The 24,743-nt window shown below is 35.2% G+C and overlaps 1 protein-coding gene across 3 annotated transcripts in view; it reads right to left on the bottom strand.

Moving 5' to 3' along the window:
• LOC143234783 (Wilms tumor protein 1-interacting protein homolog) overlaps window positions 1–13,017 on the bottom strand; it is a 62,513-nt gene extending 49,496 nt beyond the window's left edge. For 2 of the 3 annotated variants that reach the window (XM_076472400.1, XM_076472404.1), the window contains exon 1: window positions 12,818–13,017. The gene's annotated coding sequence lies outside the window, so the exon portion shown is untranslated. The remainder of the gene's footprint in view (window positions 1–12,817) is intronic. The other variant, XM_076472401.1, reaches the window with a different exon arrangement.
• Window positions 13,018–24,743: the final 11,726 nt, after the last annotated feature.

Below are 24,743 nucleotides of genomic sequence, written 5' to 3'. Positions count from 1 at the left end.
TGTATGTACGGATCGTGTAGCTCTAGCAGTAGCCTGGTGTATGTACGGACTCTGTAGTTCTAGCAGTAGCCTGGTGTATGTACGGATCGTGTAGCTCTAGCAGTAGCCTGGTGTATGTACGGACTGTGTAGTTCTAGCAGTAGCCTGGTGTATGTACGGACTGTGTAGTTCTAGCAGTAGCCTGGTGTATGTACGGACTGTGTAGTTCTAGCAGTAGCCTGGTGTATGTACGGACTGTGTAGTTCTAGCAGTAGCCTGGTGTATGTACGGACTGTGTAGTTCTAGCAGTAGCCTGGTGTATGTACGGACTGTGTAGTTCTAGCAGTAGCCTGGTGTATGTACGGATCGTGTAGCTCTAGCAGTAGCCTGGTGTATGTACGGATCGTGTAGCTCTAGCAGTAGCCTGGTGTATGTACGGACTGTGTAGTTCTAGCAGTAGCCTGGTGTATGTACGGACTCTGTAGTTCTAGCAGTAGCCTGGTGTATGTACGGATCGTGTAGCTCTAGCAGTAGCCTGGTGTATGTACGGACTGTGTAGTTCTAGCAGTAGCCTGGTGTATGTACGGATCGTGTAGCTCTAGCAGTAGCCTGGTGTATGTACGGACTGTGTAGTTCTAGCAGTAGCCTCTATGCAGTAGCCTGTAGCCTGGTGTATGTACGGATCGTGTAGCTCTAGCAGTAGCCTGGTGTATGTACGGACTGTGTAGTTCTAGCAGTAGCCTGGTGTATGTACGGATCGTGTAGCTCTAGCAGTAGCCTGGTGTATGTACGGATCGTGTAGTTCTAGCAGTAGCCTGGTGTATGTACGGACTGTGTAGTTCTAGCAGTAGCCTGGTGTATGTACGGATCGTGTAGCTCTAGCAGTAGCCTGGTGTATGTACGGATCGTGTAGCTCTAGCAGTAGCCTGGTGTATGTACGGACTGTGTAGTTCTAGCAGTAGCCTGGTGTATGTACGGATCGTGTAGCTCTAGCAGTAGCCTGGTGTATGTACGGATCGTGTAGCTCTAGCAGTAGCCTGGTGTATGTACGGACTGTGTAGTTCTAGCAGTAGCCTGGTGTATGTACGGACTGTGTAGCTCTAGCAGTAGCCTGGTGTATGTACGGACTGTGTAGTTCTAGCAGTAGCCTGGTGTATGTACGGACGTAGTTCTAGCAGTAGCCTGGTGTATGTACGGACTGTGTAGTTCTAGCAGTAGCCTGGTGTATGTACGGACTGTGTAGTTCTAGCAGTAGCCTGGTGTATGTACGGACTGTGTAGTTCTAGCAGTAGCCTGGTGTATGTACGGACTCTGTAGTTCTTTCTAGCAGTAGCCTGGTGTATGTACGGACTGTGTAGTTCTAGCAGTAGCCTGGTGTATGTACGGACTGTGTAGCTCTAGCAGTAGCCTGGTGTATGTACGGACTCTGTAGTTCTAGCAGTAGCCTGGTGTATGTACGGACTGTGTAGTTCTAGCAGTAGCCTGGTGTATGTACGGATCGTGTAGCTCTAGCAGTAGCCTGGTGTATGTACGGATCGTGTAGCTCTAGCAGTAGCCTGGTGTATGTACGGACTGTGTAGTTCTAGCAGTAGCCTGGTGTATGTACGGATCGTGTAGCTCTAGCAGTAGCCTGGTGTATGTACGGATCGTGTAGTTCTAGCAGTAGCCTGGTGTATGTACGGACTGTGTAGTTCTAGCAGTAGCCTGGTGTATGTACGGATCGTGTAGCTCTAGCAGTAGCCTGGTGTATGTACGGATCTGTGTAGTTCTAGCAGTAGCCTGGTGTATGTACGGACTGTGTAGTTCTAGCAGTAGCCTGGTGTATGTACGGATCGTGTAGCTCTAGCAGTAGCCTGGTGTATGTACGGATCGTGTAGCTCTAGCAGTAGCCTGGTGTATGTACGGACTGTGTAGTTCTAGCAGTAGCCTGGTGTATGTACGGATCGTGTAGCTGCAGTAGCCTGTGTATGTACGGACTGTGTATGTACGGATCTAGCAGTAGCCTGGTGTATGTACGGATCGTGTAGCTCTAGCAGTAGCCTGGTGTATGTACGGACTGTGTAGTTCTAGCAGTAGCCTGGTGTATGTACGGATCGTGTAGCTCTAGCAGTAGCCTGGTGTATGTACGGATCGTGTAGTTCTAGCAGTAGCCTGGTGTATGTACGGATCGTGTAGCCCTGGTGTATGTACGGACTGTGTAGTTCTAGCAGTAGCCTGGTGTATGTACGGATCGTGTAGCTCTAGCAGTAGCCTGGTGTATGTACGGATCGTGTAGCTCTAGCAGTAGCCTGGTGTATGTACGGACTGTGTAGTTCTAGCAGTAGCCTGGTGTATGTACGGATCGTGTAGCTCTAGCAGTAGCCTGGTGTATGTACGGATCGTGTAGCTCTAGCAGTAGCCTGGTGTATGTACGGACTGTGTAGTTCTAGCAGTAGCCTGGTGTATGTACGGATCGTAGTAGCTCGCAGTAGCCTGGTGTATGTACGGACTCTAGTTCTAGCAGTAGCCTGGTGTATGTACGGATCGTGTAGCTCTAGCAGTAGCCTGGTGTATGTACGGACTGTGTAGTTCTAGCAGTAGCCTGGTGTATGTACGGACTGTGTAGTTCTAGCAGTAGCCTGGTGTATGTACGGACTGTGTAGTTCTAGCAGTAGCCTGGTGTATGTACGGACTGTGTAGTTCTAGCAGTAGCCTAGTGCATGTACGAACTCTGTAGTTCTTTCTAGCAGTAGCCTGATGTATGTACGGACTGTGTAGTTCTAGCAGTAGCCTGGTGTATGTACGGACTGTGTAGTTCTAGCAGTAGCCTGGTGTATGTACGGACTGTGTAGCTCTAGCAGTAGCCTGGTGTATGTACGGACCTGGTGTATGTACTGTGTAGTTCTAGCAGTAGCCTGGTGTATGTACTGTAGTGTATGTGTACGGATCGTGTAGCTCTAGCAGTAGCCTGGTGTATGTACGGACTGTGTAGTTCTAGCAGTAGCCTGGTGTATGTACGGATCGTGTAGCTCTAGCAGTAGCCTGGTGTATGTACGGACTGTGTAGTTCTAGCAGTAGCCTGGTGTATGTACGGATCGTGTAGCTCTAGCAGTAGCCTGGTGTGTGTACGGATCGTGTAGCTCTAGCAGTAGCCTGGTGTATGTACGGACTGTGTAGTTCTAGCAGTAGCCTGGTGTGTGTACGTATCGTGTAGCTCTAGCAGTAGCCTGGTGTATGTACGGACTCTGTAGTTCTAGCAGTAGCCTGGTGTATGTACGGATCGTGTAGCTCTAGCAGTAGCCTGATGTATGTACGGACTGTGTAGTTCTAGCAGTAGCCTGGTGTATGTACGGATCGTGTAGCTCTAGCAGTAGCCTGGTGTATGTACGGACTCTGTAGTTCTAGCAGTAGCCTGATGTATGTACGGACTCTGTAGTTCTAGCAGTAGCCTGGTGTATGTACGGATCGTGTAGCTCTAGCAGTAGCCTGATGTATGTACGGACTGTGTAGTTCTAGCAGTAGCCTGGTGTATGTACGGATCGTGTAGCTCTAGCAGTAGCCTGGTGTATGTACGGACTCTGTAGTTCTAGCAGTAGCCTGATGTATGTACGGACTCTGTAGTTCTAGCAGTAGCCTGGTGTATGTACGGACTGTGTAGTTCTAGCAGTAGCTTGGTGTATGTGCTATATTAAGTTAATATATTCATAAAATATTTCACTTTGCTGACGGACAAGTAATTACAAGTTTAACACACGTAGTGACTAGTCAAGCATCCTTGACTGCATGAGCATCTTCACTTCCCAAATTAATGATACCCAAAGAAAATAAAGCGCCTGGTCGACCTGTAAATTGAGAAACCTTGATAGCGCGTGCTTGTGAAACTCTGGAATATAATCAGGTACATAGGTTTTTTCCTTTCCAGGGAATACGTGAACATAGACACTTGGTATGCACATTGGAAACCTACGTGAACAAATATATTTGGTATGTAGATAGCAAACCCAGCTCCAAGGTTTTCAAAGTATTAATTACTGTTACTCATCTTAAAAACCTCTGGTACCTATTTAATATATCTTTTGTTCTCAACACTACTAATGAAATTGTAACACCGTCAATTTCCTATTGTTACTTCCTTTGGTTCGACGTATTTATTCAAGTCTATTTGTTTCAGTTTACTGTAAGGCTTTAGTATCCTCTTTTAAAGATATTTTAGTCGGTTCCTGACGATTTTTTTATGAGCACAAATAGCACAAATTGATAATTCTCCAAAGTTGGAGACTGTCAAATAAATATTTGTTTCTTTCAAGCTAGTTTATCTCTTCACACATCTATACGTATATACCATAGGTGGCTTCTTTCTTGAGCGAGTCACTATCATCTAACGTCAACCCTCGAGATACTCTTCACTAACGAACAGTGAAGTTCACCGTCACATCGTAAAGCCATAAAACACCAAATCAACCAACCATCATAAAAACCTTCACAGCTCGTAATCTGAGGTTCGCGGGTTCGCATCCCCGTCGCGCCAAACATGCTCGCCCTTTCAGCCCTGGAGGCGTTATAATGTGATAGTCAATCCCACTATTCGTTGGTAAAAAAGTAGCTCAACAGTTGGCGGTGGGTGGTGATAACTAGCTGGCCTCCCTCTAGTCTTACACTACTAAATTAGGGACGGCTAACACAGATAGCCCTCGAGTAGCTTTGTGCGAAATTAAAAAAGACAAAAACCTTCACAGCTGGTAGTGCATCTTCAATAATAGGCTACGATCTCGTGACTAGCAGATGGCAAGTTTTGTACTAAAACCAGGTCTTCCTCAAGTTAACAGTAAGAAAGTTATTGCTTTCTTCACGCACAAGAAGCAATTTTCCAGATAATGTTGGTAAAACCTTAGTGACAGTTGTCTCTAACAGTGTTCCTTTCAACTGTTCGGGAACAACAGTCTCTTTCTTCTGTATCTAATGTGAGTGATAACAGAGTGACCGTTTTCCATACCACATTATTTACTTGTGTTCTGATACTCGCGAAAAGCTTATGAAGCGCTACCTGCGCTAGTCATCCCTTATATTAAATTGATAGAATCATTGTATTGAACCGCTACCTGCGTTAGTCATCCCTTATATTAATTAATAGAATCATTGTACTGAACCGCTACCTACGTTAGTCATCCCTTACATTAAATTGATAGAATCATTGTGTTCGAATGGTTATTAATTTTACAGTTAAATTATTGTGTTAACATGGTTATTAACTTGGTGTACTTACTGTGTTAATATCGTTATTAACTTTATATTAGATTATTATTGTGTTAATACTGTTAACAACTTTATATTACAATTATTGTGTTAATATTGTTAACAACTTTATCGTAAAATGATTGTGTCAATATGGTTATTAAATTTACTATAAAATTATTTTATTAATATCCTTATTAACTTTATTGTAGAATTATTGTATTTGATATCCTTATTAACTTTATTGCATAATTATTGTGTGGTTAAAGCACTCGACTCATAATCCGAGGGCTGCGGGTTCGAATCCCCTTCACATCAAACATCCTCGCCCTTCCTTTCAGCCGTGGGGACGTTATAACGTTACGGTTAATCCCACTATTCGTTGGTAAAAGAGTAGCTCAAGAGATGGCAGTGGGTGGTAGTGACTAGCTGCCTTCACTCTAGTCTTACACTGCTAAATTAGGGACGGCTAGCGCATGTAGCCCTCGAGTAGCTTTGCGCGAAATTCAAAACAAACCAAACTTTACTGTAGAATTATTGTGTTAGTATGCTTATTAACTTTACTCTAGAATTCGTGTTAATATACTTATTATCTTTACTGTAGAATCAGTGTTAATATCGTTATTAACTTTGCTGTAAAATTAGTGTTAATATCGCTATTAACTTTACTGCAGAATTATTGTATTAATATCTTTATCAACTTAATTGTAGAATTATTGTGTTAATGTGGTTATTACATTTATCGTAAAATTATTGTTAATATGGTTATTAACGTATTGTAGAACTAGTGTTAATATGGCTATCATCTTTATTGTAAAATTAGTGTTAATATGGTTAACTTTACTGTAGAATTAGCGTTACTAACTTTATTGCAGAATTAGTGTATGAATATCCTTATGAAATGTATTGTAGAATATCGCTATTATCTTTACTGCAGAATTAGTGTTAATATCGTTATTAACTTAGCCGTAAAATTAGTGTTAACATCGCTATTAACTTTGCTGTAAAATTAGTGTTAATATCGCTATTAACTTTACTGTAGAAGTAATGTTAATATCGCTATTATCTTTACTGCTGAATTAGTATTAATATGGCTATTAATTTTACTGCAAAAGTAGTGTTAATATGGTTAACTTTACTGTAGAATTAGTGTTAATATCGTTATTAACTTTACTGCAGAAGTAGTGTTAATATCGTTATTAACTTCACTGTAGAATCAGTGTTAATATGGTTATTAATTTTATAGCAGAATTAGTGTTAATATCGTTATTAACTTTATTTTGTAGAATGATCTATTCATTGTAGGTTCTTTTTGTGTTTTGTACCGTTTTCATGGTGTTGTCTGAATATTTATGTTTTTTGTATGTTTGTGTTGGTAGTGGTGTTACTGTGTTCTTTTTGTGTTTTGTACCGTTTTCATGGTGTTGTCTGAATATTTATGTTTTTTGTATGTTTGTGTTGGTAGTGGTGTTACTGTATTTTACTGTGAGATGCATGTATTTACGTTGTTTCCAGTGAATGATTTATTCAAAGTCAGACCAGCTTTGTGTATGTGCGTGTTTAATTTTGAGCATTATTTGTCTCAACTATCACTTTTTATTTCGTTTCTTATAGTGTTACTAAGTGTACTTAAACCATGGTCTTGTGTGTTGATATACGTTTTTCGTAGTTTTGTATTCTTTTATTGTATTTTGGAGTCGTTCATGGGGATTCAATACCTAGTTTTGTTGTTGCTGGAATAGATACTTTTGCTGTCTTTGTAAGACACTCTCTTATCGTACGACAATAGTCATCGTTGGTTTTGGCACTATTTATGGATTACTATTTAATATTTCCTACTATTTTGTCCAGGATACTTTTTGTAATTACATTTGGAGGTATTTATTTGTTGGTTATAATTTGGATATAGACTGAAGTTATTTTAGTTATTTTCAAACTCGTGATACACGGTCATTTGTGAAAGCTCGAGGGAAAGAGATATACGACTTCACCCAATAAATTACAGAACAGTTTATCCATCCTCTTGTAACTTGAGAAATAGATATTTTTATCGCTAGATACAGTTCTACACCTATGCAAATCGTGTCGGCACATCAAACAACTGTACAACGAAATATTTAAAAGAACAAGAAAGGGACAACAAAATGTTTTAACTAATTTTCTACAGTACGTAATTATTGTCATAGGTGAACGTTCTATTTTCATTTTTGGAGTGTCGGTTACACACAGCATTTACAGTAGGCATCAGACATTTAAGCCTAGTAGAAATTTTAACAGGTGTGTTTTGAAAATGCTAAATTTGGACTCATTTCTTTGTTTTGTGTTTAGATTCTAGGATTTATTATGTACCATTATTTTCAATCAACTTTACGTTTGTACTGTGATCGAGTACATTTTATGATTGGAACCGTTTTTAACAAAGAACTGAAAATGAGAAAATTACCGTTTACTATATACGAGAATAAGAATAGCTAACAGTATGCTATGAAATGCAATCTTATTACGTGTTTAAATTTCCTGGAATCCTTTGATACTTCTAATTACGCATGTTGATCAAAACACTACTTTTGAAGTAACTCAGTTTCATCCAAATATTTTTAACGTTGAAAGCTATAAGCTGCTTTAAAAAGTAATGTTACATGACCGAGAGCTCTTCACCTAAACGCTGTATCCCCAGGAAAATACGATTTACCATTAATTCAAATAGTTTTCCACAACTTATTTGAAAGTTATATGACCATCCCTGACACTAAGTTCTTAGACTGAGAACGGATTCGTGTCAAAATGAACAGTACAAGAGATTTGACTTTTTTCTATCGATATACTTAGAAATGTGACGGGCAATTATGAAAAAAACACTTTAGCTGCATATATTTAAGCTACAATCCATTGTTAGAACCTGATATTGTTATGAATACTTCACAAGTGTAGAAAACAAAGGGTTGTTATTATTTCCATTTATAGGATAGGTTTTATTCAAAAACTATATACATCAGTCAGAACTCGATTACGAAAAATTTGGATCAGTATTCTAATTTTCATATGTTTATGTGGATACTTGTGACCTAATTAAACTACCATAAAGCATTTAGTAACTTTTCAAAACCAATGATCGAAATGTGAGTTCTTTAAGTCGTATTTCATTGTGGATTTTCTTGCTGAATTAAACAAAAACACTAAGAAAATATTTGGAAGATTTATATTTTCTCAAATATATCTAATTTACAGACTTCTAGAAGATAACTGACCTCGTGACACAGAAACCTAAACAAAATGACAGACATTCGGAAAATTCTGCATTAAGATATAATAAACATTAGCCTTATTAACGCTTGTGATAAAATCAGTTAATACCGTGCGAGTGTCCCAAAAAATGTAAAATGATCGTATACGGCCTACTAACAAACCATCATGACAAGCCTAATTAGGACTTTTTGCTCGGTGTTACATCCATGAAACCGAAACCACTAGGTCAGTCGATATCGTTATGTGGTTGAATATATATGTAAAAAACGGCTCGTTTTGGTTGAGAAAATTTTTTACGTAGAGGAGCGAACAATGTTTCGACCTTCTTCGGTCATCGTCAGGTTCACAAAGAAAGGAAGAGGTAACTGACCATAAGCTGACCACATGTTTGATCTAAGCACGCCCACTACATTCCGACACTCAGTTACACAACCCCTTTCAAACATGTGGTCAGCATCCGGTCAGTTACCTCTTACTTTCTTTGTGAACCTGACGATGACTGAAGGAGGTCGAAACGTTGTTCGCTCCTCTACGTAAAACATTTTCTCAACCAAAACGAGTCGTATTTCCACATATATTTTTCTCTACAAGTGAGTTTTCTCGACATCACTGATTATGTGGTTGACACTACAAGACGACAGGAAACACAATATATACCTTTAATTCACAAAGGTAGGTTCTACGATTAATTTCAACAGCACCCTCGTTACAAACAGTATGACCCGTCTTGAAAAGTATTTCCACAAATATCATGTTTAACCTAAAACAGACTAAGTAATAAAACACCACATACGGTTATATGTTCGCTAATAATAATAATAAACAACCAAAGCTGCGTCATTCGTTTTGTTTTTTAATTTTCTTATGGGGTTGCAATACAAACTTTGTGGATCTCTCACGTTTACTCGTGCATGATGTCAACCAGTATCACGCATGCGTTCCTAAAACAGAGAAAGCACGCCTACAGGTCAAGTATACTTAATTTTTATTAAATATAAAGAGATTATTCAGCTCATGATATTTAATATTAAACATGGTCATAAAGTTTACTAACTTTCCTATACCGTTTGTAATATGAAACATTTGTAATTGTAAAACTTAAGATCGTTTCATAAAGAAGTTCTTTAACAGAGAGAATGATTAAGAAAAATGCACTGGGTACCAAGTTTGGAGTCAACAAAAATAGACACAGCTATGTATGGTAGCGAGTGGTATTCGTGTTGTCTAACAGAAGCAGTGGATAGACTCATAAAATATACAACCTTTAGCTACATACTATTCAAGAACACTGAACACGCACATAAAGACAAACAATTCAAGTGTTTATTACAAGCTCCTAAAACACACACTATTCATTATCAACTATGAAGCTGTGTTTCCTACCCGTAGGTAACATTTTACTTTACACAAGTATCTATACTTTACAAATGGTAAACTTTCTATTCAATACGTAGAGAATAAAAATATCTTAAAAGAATTAATAAAATTAATACCCATACCAGCAGTTCTCAGATACATTTTTACTTCAAGTGAATTATTACAATAATACATACTAGATCAAACTTCAATAACTAACAATAGTAAAAGGATAAATAACAAAGACCTATTCAGAAATATTTTGGTAATTAGGTTTTAGTATGAGTGTCACACAATAGAGGTGTTATTGGTATATGGGGCATGTGCCCCAAATTCAAAGTTGATGTCTCGAAAAGTCAAATTTGAAAATCTCCATGTATATCGTAATGAAATACCAAAAATGTCCACGTGTCTGTGGGTCCAAGCCCTGAATAGTTCAAGCACCTAATGAACATCTTAATCTTACAATAACAGATGTTTCAATGATTTATCTCAAAAATGACAAATAAAACAGAGACCAAGAAGTCCTGAACACCTACTTCTGGAATACAAAACATCTTGATATCAATTGCTATTTAATTCTGTAACCATGGAAACACAACTTCCACACATGAAAGCCAAGCCTTTTAAAAAGTATATCACAACATGAGGTAGAAATTGTATACCTACAGTAATAATCACAAACCAAAAACAAGACAGAGAGAGAGAGACAGACAAGAGGAAGATAAAAATGTAAAATATAAAAAGAACAGGAAGAAGGGGGGATGTTAGAAATGAAACATATTCTGGTTGGACTTGAACTTTCAAAGCTGTTCTTGAGCGCACAATATTTATTATTCAAGAAATCGTCAATACGTCTCTTGTGCTCGTTTGAAGTGGTGGCCTCAACTACTGCCAACAACTAATTTCATAAGCCTCTCACCACTAATAAAGTAAAACTTGTCTAAGTAGAGCCTAGCATATCACTATTAACAAAACAAACTCGTCTAAGTGAAGCCTTCCCTATTGTATGAATAAAATAAAACTTGTTTCTGTAGAGCCTAGCCTATCAGTATTAATAAAATAAAACTTGTCTAAGTAGTCTAGCCTATCACTATTAATAAAATAAAACTTGCCTAAGTAGAGCTTAGCCTATCATTATTAATAAAATAAAACTTGTCTAAGTAGAGCTTAGCCTATCATTATTAATAAAATAAAACTTGTCTAAGTAGAGCTTAGCCTATCACTATTAATAAAATAAAACTTGTCTAAGTAGAGTCTAGCCTATCACTATTAATAAAATAAAACTTGTCTAAGTAGAGTCTAGCCTATCACTATTAATAAAATAAAACTTGTCTAAGTAGGGCCTATCACTATTAATAAAATAAAACTTGTCTAAGTAAGGCCTATCATGGCCCTTTAGGATATACTGAAACAGTAATTCGAGATAATACTTCAATTAATTACTTTCTTCTTAGCATGTGGCTAGAGAAACATTACTAATAACCCGGCAACACACACGTAACTGGTATTATTACTGTTATGTACAAGATAGAACATCGTTACTTCAGTGGTGTTTTGTTCAAAGTTGAATTTATTTCATCATTTTTACATGTATGTCATGAAAAACTGGCACAAGCATCACATACAAACTGTCAAGTTCATTTGAAATAGGTTGTCGCTGATATTAGTAAACTTACACTATTCTAGAAACCCTATTAACTTTAAGTAACCGTTGACACAACAAATTACATTCCTAACACAATGTCAGCCAGTAACAAATTCCACGTTAATTCCATATTCTAACGTTATATTATGAAAGAGCACATGATTATAATAGTGACGTCACAATATACTAGATCTGGCTATCCGCAAGAAATACGTTAGTAATCTAAGAAAGTGCACAACCATATCAAAGCACGAGTTATTTCAATTATAGGTAATCATTGTAACTACAAAACTCGTGTGTAAGGATATACGTAATTTAAAACTATCAATGCTTTACATGTATAATTCAACTACACTTATTGGCATGTATTTACGGTTCAGTTGCACAGATTTAATATCTAATAAATTACACTTGTCTTAAAACATCGGTACAAGGCCTTTGATATTTTTTAAAGGGCCATTCCAGAAAGTGGCTGTCCGTCATATCCACGTTGCACGAACACTAAAAAATTCAGGAATTTCTTAAAACGCTTCATTGTTTTTGTAATATGAAATAACATCAATTCTTTCAACAACAAATATCCAACTAAACGTTTCTTATTTTTTCACGATGTCGGGTATAGATATTTTTAACTACTACTTTCAATAAAACAATTATTAAAATTTACCGAATACTAAATTGTCATCACTTCGTATTTCCCAACACCTAAAGAAATGAGCAGATCAAAGACATGACGTCATCACAGTTATCCCCAACCATCTGTTGTGTACCTACCTCTAATCAGTCCTTAAGGCTAGTGTTGTATCATTGACGCAAGGATTTTTTTTAAACACTAAAGCGTGTTTTATACTAATATAAATCAAAAGAAATAATCCCAAGGTGTGTCACCAAGACGCGAACGTTCAGTTCTGGTTTGTGTAATGTAACTGTTCTCCAATTTTGAGGCACTGGGGTTTATTTTTTAACGTTTTCCAAAAGATCTTTGATACCCCAAGGGTACGCATATCACAGGGTAGAACTACTGCATCACGTTATCCCTAAAAGAAAACTAAGTGAATGTTATCAAATGTACTCTCAAATATAATCTACAGACGATAACACTTTTAAACTGGCATTTCTCGTTCATTTACAATCACTGTTTTTCAGCCTTTTATGACAATAATGCCTCACCTAAAACCCATGAAATACAAACTAGAAGCAATACAATATCAACCACAATAAACTTTTTTTGGAAATTTTCCTCAGATAGTGACGATTCTATTGCCAACTCGTCACTCCCCTCAACTATTCAGTGTTCACGCCTTACCAAAACAATTGAACATTCATTTTTAATGTTACATTACAACTTGTAGAAATGCTAACTAGTAAGTTACATACCCAATAATGAAAGACGGGCTTAAAGTCCACTGACTCTTTAACTAACGTATGTCTGAAGTGTCACTGGTCTTGCTATGAAGAAAGATCGCCACGTGTCATACAAACTTCGTTACATACCAACCAGTGACATACTTTTACAGCTCCTGCCAACATGTCGTCCTTATTTCGCCATGTATGGGAAAACATGCCCGCCTATTTCTAGATACGTACTTCATAACGGACAAATCAGGTGTACCAGATTTTTCTCACTGAGCTCATATATAAATTATGTAACTTTCTAAACGAAACAAGTAGGTTTATGTTATAATATTAACCAATAATATACTTAACGACAAATTGAGCTCAGATATAAATTTTGAATTTTATCAAGAAGCGATTCACCTCATGATTTTAAGTTAACCTGATTAAACGTTAAGAGCTAATTAAAATATCTTCTGCTTGAACTCTGTCGTCTGTCTTTAAAGTAAACGTGGCTGTGGTACCATTTACTCCTCCTTGGAAATGACTGCTAACCTATCTCGATGAAATTAAAATCACAATTTTTAATAAATCTATCTCAATAATTGCTCTTAAATATTTATAAGTCTCCTTAAATCTACACAATCTAAAGTTAAATATTTCGAATGCACGTCTGCTTCGCCGACCTTTATCGACTCAACCAACGCCGGACAAGAACCTCGTCTTGCCTCCTCGCACATTCTTCGCGGCTTTACTCGTCTCTTTGTCACAATTTCTCTCGTACATTTTCCAGGAAATCTAACTAATTTCTACAAACGCAACTGCAACTAATGTGGGGGGTTAAACATCTCAGTTGCGAAGAGAAGGAAACACAATGTTGATTTCTCTTCTTCTGAACTGAACTATTAAATGTTTGGTTTCGTTTTTTAACCACCAACACATGACCTCTCATTCTAGGCCATGCACAACCCTGTTCCAGGTGTGAAGGTTGAAGTGAACCAGAGAAAGAAAATTAGCGGGTGGGGAGGAGCTTTTCCGTCATTATATGTAGAAGTGGAAGAACTTAAGATGAGACTGAGATAAAACTTACAGCTGAAGAATGGATGTCTGGTAGATTAGAAATCAACTGATTTTACAACTAGAGAATGGATGTCTGGAAGAATCGAAATCACCTGATTTTACGATTAGAGAATGGATGTCTAGAAGATTAGAAATCACCAAAATTTTACAATTAGAGAATGGATGTGTGGAAGATTAGAAATCACCTGATTTCACAACAACAGAATGGATGTCTGGAAGATTTGAAATCAGGTGATTTTAAAACTAGAGAATGGATGTGTGGAAGATTAGAAATCACCTGATTTCACAAGAAGAGAATGGATGTCTGGAAGATTTGAAATCAAGTGATTTTAAAACTAAAGAATGGATGTGAGGAAAATTAGAAATCAAGCGATTTTACAACTAGAAAATAAATGTCAGGAAATTAGAAAGCACCTGATTTTACAATTAGACAATGGATGTCTGAATATTAGAAATCATCTCATTTTACAACTAGAGATGGACGTGTAGAAGATAAGTTTGTTTGTTTTTTTGGAATTTCGCACAAAGCTACTCGAGGGCTATCTGTGCTAGCCTAATTTAGGCTAATTTAGCAGTGTAAGACTAGAGGGAAGGCAGCTAGTCATCACCACCCACCGCCAACTCTTGGGCTACTCTTTTACCAACGAAAAGTGGGATTGACCGCACATTATACACCCCCACGGCTGGGAGGGCGAGCATGTTTAGCGCGACGCGGGCGCGAACCCGCGACCCTCGGATTACGAGTCGCACGCCTTACGCGCTTCGCCATGCCAGGCCCATAGAAGATAAGAAATCAAGTGATTTTACGACGAGAAAATGGACGTCAGGAACATTCGAAATCAATTGATTTTTCCAACAAGAGAATGGATGTCTAGAAGATTCGAAATCACCTGATTCTACAAGTAGAGAATAGATGTCTGGAAGATTAAAAATCAAGTGATTTTAAAACTAGAGAATAGATGTGTGGAAGATTAGAAATCACCTGATTTTAGAATTTGAGAATGGATGTCTGAAAAATGAAAAATCACCTTATTTTACAATTAAAGAATGGATGTCTGGAAGATTAGAAATCACCCAAATTTTACAATTAGAGAATGGATGTCTCGAAGATTAGAAATCGCATTATTTTACAATTAGAGAATGGATGTGTGAAAAATGAAAAATTCATTATTCTACAATTAGAATATAAATGTCTGGATGTTTAGAAATCAACTGATTTTACAGTTAGAGAATGTGTGTCTGAAATAGTAGAAATCAAGAAATTTTACAACGAGAGAACAGATGTCTGGAAGACTCCAAATCACCTGGTTTTTCAATTAGAGAATGGATGTCTGAAGATTAGAAATCGCATGATTTTACAACTAGCGAATGGATGTCTACAGGATTAGAAATCAAGGGATTTTATAACTAGAGAATGGATTTCTGAAAAATCAGAAATCAAGTGATTTTAACAATTAGACAATGGATGAGTGGAAGATTAGAAATCACCTGATTTTACAATTAGAGTATATTTCTCTGGAAGATAAGAAATCAAGCGATTTTACAACAAGAGAATGGATTTGTGGAACATTAGATTATCAAGTGATTTTTTGACAAGAGAATGGATGTTCCCAAGATGAGAAGTCTCCTGATTTCACAATTTGTGAATGGTTGTCGGAAAGATTAGAAATTACGTGATTTTACAATTAGAGAATGGATTTCAGGAAGATTAGAAATCACCTTATTTTACAATTAGAGAATGTATGTATGGAAGATTAGAAGTCAAGTGATTTTACAGCTAGAGAATGGATGTCTGGAAGGTTATAAATCAAATTATTTTACAACTAGAGATTGAATATATGGAAGATTAGAAATCACTTGATCTTACAATAACAGAATGGATGTGTGGAAGATTAGAAATCAAATGATTTTAACAAATAGATAATGCGTATCTGAAAGATTAGAAATTACCTAATTATACAATTAGAGTATGTTTCTCTGGAAAATTTGCGATCAAGTGATTTTACACTTAGAGAAGAGATGTCTGGAAGATTAGAAATCAAGTGATTTTACATTTAGAGAATGGATGTCTGGAAGATTAGAAATCACCTGATTTTACAATAAGAAAATATATGTCAGGAAGATTAGAAATCAAGTGAATTTACAAACAGGAAATAAATGAGTGGAGCATTAGAAATCAAGTAATTTTGCAACTAGAGAACAGATGTTTGGAAAATATGAAATCACCTTGTTTTACAATCATATAATGGATGTCTGAAAGATTAGAAATCACGTAATTTTAACGTCAGAATGGATGTATGGAACATTATAAATCAAGTGATTTTACAACTAGAGAATGGATGTCTGAGATTAGAAATCACCTAATTTTACAATTAATGAAAGAATGTAAAGATAATTTGAAATTATGTGACTTTACAATTAGCGAATGGATGTCTAGAAGATTAGAAATCACGTAATTTTATAAGTAGAGAATGGATTTCTGGAAAATCATAAATCTAGTGATTTTAACAATTAGACAATGGAAAATTAGAAAATCACCTGATTTTACAATTATAGTATATTTCTCTGGAAGATAAGAAATCAAGTGATTTTGCAACAAGAAAATGGATGTGTGGAATATTAGATTATCAAGTGATTTTTTGACAAGAGAATGGATGTCTCGAAGATAAGAAGTCACCTGATTTTACAATTAGAGAATGGTTGTCGGAAAGAATAGAAATCACGTGATTTTACAACTAGAGAATGGATATCGAGAAGATTAGAAATTGCATGATTTTACAATTAGAAAATGGATGGCTGAAAAATGAAAAAATCACAATACAATAAGAGAATGGATGTATGGAAGATTAAAAATCAAATGATTTTAACAAATAGAAAATGGATATCTGGAAGAGTAGAAATTACCTAATTATACAATAAGAGAATGTTTCTCTGGAAGATAAGAAATCAAGTGATTTTTCATTGAGAGAATGGATGTCTGAAAAATGAAAAATCACTTGATTTTACAATTACAGAATGGGCGTCTGGAAGATTAGAAATCAAGTGATTTTACAAATAGGAGATGGATGTGTGGAACATTATAAATCAAGTAATTTTAGAACTGGAGAACAGATGTCTGGAAGATTCGTAATCACCTGGTTTTACAATTAGAAAATAGATGTCTGAAAAATGAAAAAGCACATTATTTAATAGTTAGAGAATGGATGTCTGGAATAGCAAAAATTACCTCATTTTACAATTAGAAAAGGAATATCCAGAAGATTAGAAATCAAGTGATCTTACAACTGGAAAATGGATGTGTGGAATATTAGAAATTAAGTGATTTTTCGAGAAGAAAATCGACGTCTCGAAGATTAGAAATCATCTTATTTTACCATTAGAGAATGAATGTCTGAAAGATTAGAAATCACATTATTTTACAACGTGAGAATGGATGTATAGAAGATTAGAAATCACATTATTTTACAATGTGAGAATGGATGTATAGAAGATTAGAAATCAAGTGATTTGACAACTACAGAATAAATATCTGGAAGATTAGAAATCACCTGATTTCACAATTAGAGAATGTAAGTTTGGAAGATTAAAAATCAAGTGATTTTACAACTTGAAAATGGATGTGTGGAAAATAAAAAATCAAGTAATTTTACAACTAGAGAACAGATGTCTGGAAATTTCGAAATCATATGATTTTACACTTAGAGAATAGATGTTTGGAATAACAGAAATCACCTGATTTTAGAATTAGATGTTGGATGTCTGAAAGTTTAGAAATCATCTGATTTTACTACGTGAGAATGAATATATCGAAGATTAGAAATGAAGTGATTTCACAACCAGAGAATGGAATTCTGTGAGATTAGAAATCACCTAATTTTACAATTATAGAAAGGATTTAAAGAAGATTAAAAATCAATTGACTTTAACAATTAGACAATGGATGTGTGGAAAATTAGAAATCACCTGATTTAACAAATAGAGTGTATTTTTCTGGAGGATAAGAAATCAACTGATTTTACAACTAGAAAATGGATGTGTGGAATATTAGATTATCAAGTGATTTTTTTACAAAAAAATGGATGTCTCGAAGATTAGAAGTCACCTCATTTTACAATTAGAGAATGGTTGTCAGAATGATTAGAAATTATGTGATTTTACAACAAGAGAATGGCTATCTGGAAGATTAGAAATTGCATGATTTTACAATTAGAGTATAGATGTCTGAAAAATAAAAAATCACCTGATTTTACAATTAGAGATTGGATGTCTGGAAGATTAGAAATCAAATGATTTTACAACTAGAGAGCAGATGTCTGGAAGATTCGAAATCACCTGGTTTTACAATTAGAGAATGGATGTCTGGAATAACAGAAATCACTTGATTTTACAAGGAGAGAATGGATGACTGGAAGATTAGAAGTCGGATCATTTTACAAGTAGAGAAAGGATGTGAGATGAGAAATAGCATGATTTTATAATTAAAGAATTGATGTGTGGAATATTAGAAATCACCTGATTCTTCATTTTGAGAATGGATGTCTGGAAGATTACAAATCAACTGATTTACTATTAGAGAATGAATGCTTGAAAAATGAAAAATCACCTGCTTTTACAATTCGAAAATGATGTCTGGAAAATTAAAAATTAACTGCGTTTACATCTGGAGAATGGATGGCTGGAAAATTAGAAATCATCTGATTCTACAACTAGAGAATGGATATCTGGAAGATTAGATATTACGCGATTTTACAATTAGAGAATGTGTCTGGAAGATTAGAAATCAAGTAATTTTACAAACAGGAAATGGATGTGTGGAATATTAGACTATCAAGTGATTTTTTGAAAGGAGAATAAATGGCTCGAAGATTAGAAGTCACCTGATTTTAAAATTAGAGAATAGTTGTCGGAAAGATTAGAAATTACGTGATTTTACAACAAGAGAATGGCTATCTGGATGATTAGAAATTGCATGATTTTACAATTAGAGTATAGATGTCTGAAAAATAAAAAATCACCTGAGTTTACAATTAGAGAATGGATATCTGGAACATTAGAAATTGAATGATTTTACAATTAGTGAATGGATGTCTGGAAGATTAGATATTACGTGATTTTACAATTAGAGAATGTATGTCTGGAAGATTAGAAATCAAGTGATTTTACAAATAGGAAATGTATGTGTGGAACATTAGAAATCAAGAAATTTTACAACTGGAAAATAGATGTCTGGAAGATTCGAAATCATCTGGTTTTACAATTAGAGAATGGATGTCTAAAAATGAAAAATCACATTATTTAATTGTTAGAGAATGGATTTCTCAAATAACAGAAATGACCTGATTTTACAATTAGAGAATGGATGTCTGGAAGATGAGCAATCGCATAATTTTACTATTACAGAAAGGATGTCTCAAAAATGAAAAATTACCTGATTTTACAATTAGAGAATGAATGTCTAGAAGATTAGAAATCAAGTGATCTTACAACTAGAAAATGGATGTGTGGAATATTAGATTATTAAGTGGTTTTTTGACAGGAGAATAGATGGCTGGAAGATTAGAAGTCACCTGATTTTAAAATTAGAGAATGGTTGTCGGAAAGATTAGAAATCACGTAATTTTACAACTAGATTATGGATATCTAGAAGATTAGAAATTGAATGATTTTACAATGAGAGAATAGATGTCTGAAAAATAAAAAAATCACCTGATTTTACAATTAGAGATTGGATGTCTGGAAGAATAGAAATCAAGTGATTTTACAAATATGAAATGGATGTGTGGAACATTAGAAATCAACTAATTTTTCACCTAGAAAGCAAATGTCTGGAAGATAAGAAATCAAGTAATTTTAAAAACTACACAATACATGACTGTAAGATTAGAAATCACCTGATTTTACAATTAGAGAATCGATGTCTGAAAGGTTATAAATCAAATTATTTTACAATTAGAGAATGGATGTGTGGAAGATTAGAAATCAAATGATTTTAACAAATAGATAATGGCTATCTGGAAGATTAGAAATTACCTAATTATACAATTAGAGAATGGATGTGTGGAATATTAGAAATCAAGCGATTATTTCGAGTAGACAATGGATGTCTGAAAGATTATAAATCACCTAATTTTACAGTTAGAGAATGTAGGTCTGAAATATGAAAAATCACCTTATTTTACAATTATGGAATGGATGTCTCGAAGATTAGAAGTAGCATGATTTTACAATTAGAGAATAGGTGTCTGGAAAATTAGCAATCAAGTGATTTTACAGTTAGAGAACAGATGTCTGGAAGATTAGAAATCAAGTGATTTTACAATTTCAAAATAGATGTGTGGAACATTAGAAATCAAGTAATTTTACAACTTGTGAACAACTAGTCTGTAAGAATCGAAATCACCTGGTTTTTCGATAAGAGAATGGATGTCTGGAAGATTAGAAATCGCATGATTTTATAATTAAAGAATGGATGTGTGGAATATTAGAAATCACCTGATTCTACAAGTTGAGAATAGGTGTCTGGAAAATTAAAAATCAACTGATCTTACATCTAGAAAATGGATAACTGGAAGATCAGAAATCACCTGATTTCACAAGTAGAGAATGGATGTGTAAAAGACTAAAAATCACCTGATTTTGCAATAGAATGGATGTGTGGAAGATCAGTAATCAAATGATTTTACATCTAAAGAATCGACATGTGAAAGATTAAAAATCACCTGATTGTACAATTAGAGAATGGATATCTGAAAAATGAAAAATTACCTGATTTTACAATTAGAGAATGGATGTCTGGAAGATTAGAAATCGCATGATTTTACAATTAGAGAATGAATGTCTGAAGAAATAAAAATCACCTGATATTAGAAGAAGAGAATGGATGTCTGGAAGATTAGAAATCGCATGATTTTACAATTAGAGAATGAATGTCTCAAAAATGAAAAATCACCTGATTTTTTAATTAGAGAATGAATGTCTGGAAGATTAGAAATCAACTGACTTTAAAATTACAAAATGGATGTCTGGAAGTTTAGAAATTAAGTGATGTTACAAATAAAGAACGGATGTCTGGAAGATTAGAAATCACCTGATTTTACAATTAGAGAATAGATGTCTGAAAAATTACCTTATTTTCCAATTAGAGAATGGATGTCTGGATGATTATAAATCGCATGATTTTAGAATTTGAAAATGGAGGTCTGAAAAATGAAAAATCACCTAATTTTAAAATTGCAGAATGTGTGTATGAAAGATTAAAATTCAACTGACTTTACAATTTGAGAATGGATGTCTGAAAGAATAGAAATCAAGTTATTTTATGACTAGATAATGGTTATCTGGAAGATTCGAAATCACTTGATTTTTCAAGAGAATGAATTGTGGATGATTAGAAATCAAGCGATTTTACAACTAGAGAATAGATGTGTGGAAGATTAGAAATCAAGTGATTTTACAATTAGAGAATGGATGTCTAGAAGATTAGAAATTGTAAAATCAGGTGATTTCTAATCTTCCAGATTTCTATTAGTTGTAAAATCACTTCATATCTAATCTTCTAGACATCCACTCTCTTGTTGTAAAATCACTTGATTACTATTCTTCCAGACATCCATTATCTAATTGTAAAATCAGGTGATTTTTAATTTCTCAGACATCCATAATCTAATTGTAAAATCACCTGATTTTACAATTAGATAATGGATGTCTGGAAGAATAGTAATCAAGTGATTTTACAACAAGAGAGTGGATGTCTAGAAGATTAGATATGAAGTGATTTTACAACTAGAGAATAGATGTCTGGAAGATTAGAAATCACCTGATTTTACAATTAGATAATGGATGTCTCAGAAATGAAAAATCAATTGATTTTACAATCACAGAATGGATGTCTGGAAAATTAGAAATCAACTGATTTCACAACTAGAGAATGGATGTCAGGAAGGTTAGAAATCAACTGATTTTACAACTAGAGAATGGATGGCTGGAAGATTAGAAATCACCTGATTTTACAACTAGAGAATGGATGTCTGGAAGGTTATAAATCAACTGATTTTACAAGTAGAGAATAGATGTGGAAGATTAGTAATTAAATGATTTTAAACTAAAAATCGATGTGTGAAAAATCAGAAACAACCAAGTTATACAATTAGAGAATGGATATATAGAAGGTTAAAAATCACCTGATTTTACAATTAAATAAAGGATTTGAAGAACATTAGAAATCAAGTGATTTTACAACTAGAGAATGGATATCTGGAAGGTCATAAATCAAGTGATTTTACAACTAAAGAATGAATGTGTGGAAGATTAGAAATCAAGTAATTTTACAACTAGAGAATGGATGTGTGGAAGATAAAAAATCAACTGATTTTACAATTAGAGAAAGGAAAGAGATGATTGCTCTGCTTGAGTTTTGATGGCTAAAAAGGTGGAGGAAAAAGCAGAATTGCTAGATACCTGTAACAGCTTTTACCTGGAGTATCAATGATGCTCCAGGTATCATCTCCTTCCTTGCCATGATAGAGATCAAGAAGGGGATGGAATTATACTGCCCACTGACCTTTCGAATCTTGGCCCATATGAATTTAGAACTGGTGGTAGAAGATATGCTGGTAGTGAAGCTGATCCAAGATTCCTTCTGGCTTTGTTGTTTTACCCACCAACCATATGGTCGGGCATGCTAGGAAGTTATGCGGTGTGAGAGTGTGGGATACCTTGGATATGTATCCTAGAAAATTCCTGGAATGATATAAATTATACAGGGAAGACAGAACTTTGTGATATAATGACAGTAAGAAGAACATTCTTGTAATGATTTAAATGTGATGGTAACTTCCTCTAGTGATGCAGGAAGGCCAGGACTTTCTGATGCAATGACAGTAAGAAGAACATTCTTGTAATGATTCAAATTTGTTGATAACTTCCTCCAGTGATGCAGGAAGACCTGGACTTTCTGATGCAATGACAGTAAGAAGAACATTCCTGTAATGATTGAAATTTGTTGATAACTTCCTCCAGTGATGCAGGAAGACCTGGACTTTCTCTTCTAATGATGATAAGAATATTCCTGTAATGATTTAAATATGTTGATTAGTTCCTCGAGTGATGCAGGAAGGTCAGGATTCTCCGATATAATGTGGGTAAGAACATTCCTGTCATGATATAACTTGTGGAGGAAGGCCAGGACGTTCTGTTGTAATTAGAATAAGAACATTCCTATAATGTTTTAAATATGTTGATAAGTTCCTACAGTGATGCAGGAAGGCGAGCACTTTCTGTTCTAATGAGGATAAGAACATTCCTCTAACGTTTTGAATATGTTTACTTCCTCCACTGATGCAGGAGGCCAGGACTTTCTGATGTAATGTGGGTAAGAACAACATTCCTATAATGTTTTAAATATGTTGATAAGTTCCTACAGTGATGCAGGAAGGCGAGCACTTTCTGTTCTAATGAGGATAAGAACATTCCTCTAACGTTTTGAACATGTTTACTTCCTCCACTGATGCAGGAGGCCAGGACTTTCTGATGTAATGTGGGTAAGAACAACATTCCTATAATGTTTTAAATATGTTGATAACTTCCTCCAGTGATGTAGAAAGGCCTGGAATTCTGATATAATGTGGGTAAGAAGGGCTTTCCTGTAATGATATGTTAATAACTTCCTCCAGTGATGCAGGAGGCCAGGACTTTCTGATATAATGTGGGTAAGAAGGGCTTTCCTGTAACGATTTGTGTATGTCAATAACTTTTCACAAGGTGAAAATCTTAGGTCCTTAATACCGTACGTGTTTCTAGAGGTATTGAGAGTCATCCTAGGTCCCAGGGTCAGTAATATCACTGTTTGTGTTCTTTTTCATTAAGTAGCATGCATTTCTAGTTAGCTTTCAAATATACTGCTGCTAGGCACATCTCATCAACAGTGTGTTAGCAATACTTCTCGATAGTGAAAGAAAGGAAAATCAAGGATATTTGTAGGTTGAAATTTTCATAGATATTTATACAAGTTCTGTTACTTATCTGGTATTAAGGGTATGTTCATTCAGAGATATTTATACAAGTTCTGTTACTTATCTGGTATTATGGGTATGTTCATTCAGAGATATTTATACAAGTTCTGTTACTTATCTGGTATTATGGGTATGTTCATTCAGAGATATTTATACAAGTTCTGTTACTTATCTGGTATTATGGGTATGTTCATAGTTTCTGTTATTTTAGAAGAGACAGAGAAGAACACTACATATCAACTATCAGAATTTTTCTGATGATTTTATTAAAACTAATTTTAAGTAAATAGGCTTATTTAACATGTTTGTAACATATTTGTAATTATATTCCCTTAAGTTATTGTATAGAAGTAGTCTGAGTAATATTATATGAAGTTACAGATATATGGTGCAACATGGATGGAAATCACTTGAGTACTCCACAATGGAGATCTAATGATGAGCAGTCCACATACATGTGACTTGTGGGTCACATACAAGTATACATGTGACTTGTGGGTCCTATATGGACTGATTTAGTACAGGAGTCATTTCATCTGGAAGACTTGGGAGGCACAAGGCCAAGAAAAGTGCAGCTTAAAAATGGATCTCTGTCCTCAAATCCTTCTGGAATACACTCATTGCCACATTTTCATCATGGCATTCTGTCCCAGTTGCAGAGTAGTGACAGTTTTTAAAAGGTGTAAGATAACCATCAAAATGTTCAAAATTCTCTGATATCTACAACAAATTATATTGTTGGATTCACCCACCTTGTAACTCAAGCCACAGAAACCTCACCAGACAGTTGCTGTTGGATTCTCTCAACTCATAACTAAAGTCACAGAAACTTCACCAGACAGTTGTTGTTGGGTTCACTCAATTTATAACTAATGACA

This window comes from Tachypleus tridentatus, chromosome 12, assembly GCF_004210375.1.
Source record: "Tachypleus tridentatus isolate NWPU-2018 chromosome 12, ASM421037v1, whole genome shotgun sequence".
NCBI lineage: Eukaryota > Metazoa > Arthropoda > Merostomata > Xiphosura > Limulidae > Tachypleus > Tachypleus tridentatus.
This window is presented reverse-complemented; position numbering and strand designations above follow the sequence as displayed.